Genomic DNA, 531 nt, shown 5'->3' with positions numbered 1-531 from the left:
GTATCACACAAGAACACACTATGTACTACCATGTGTTAGCTATACTTCCAGCAGAAGTAGCGGCAGATCTGCGAGACATCCTGATGGCCCCAGACAGCGTCAAACCTTACACCCAATTACGCGATACAATCATCGCCGCACTACGCTTTCGGAAAGTAAAAGACCCGAACAGCTGATTAGTGGCGAGACCCTAGATGGCTGTACACCATCTCAATTCTTACGTCGTCCCTATATTATACTGGGCGATAAAAAGATTGACGACGTACTACTTCGCCAGCTTTTTATCAGGCGCAGATTTCCTTACTCGCTTCAATCTATGCGTAGATCTCAAACAACAGCGTTTACTAGACTCTGAAACAAACCTCTCCGTTAGAGGACATACTACGACAAACCCATCTATATACCCACTGACTTTTCGTACAAACGGTAAATCACCATATCAGGAATTGCTTCGTGAATTTCCCGATATTCAGAAGCCTAGTTTTCACGAACCACACCCGAAGCACAGGGTTTTACATCACATCAACACCA

The sequence above is a fragment of the Opisthorchis viverrini genome, assembly GCF_000715545.1.
Source record: "Opisthorchis viverrini unplaced genomic scaffold opera_v5_28, whole genome shotgun sequence".
Taxonomy (NCBI): Eukaryota; Metazoa; Platyhelminthes; class Trematoda; order Opisthorchiida; family Opisthorchiidae; genus Opisthorchis; species Opisthorchis viverrini.
This window is presented reverse-complemented; position numbering follows the sequence as displayed.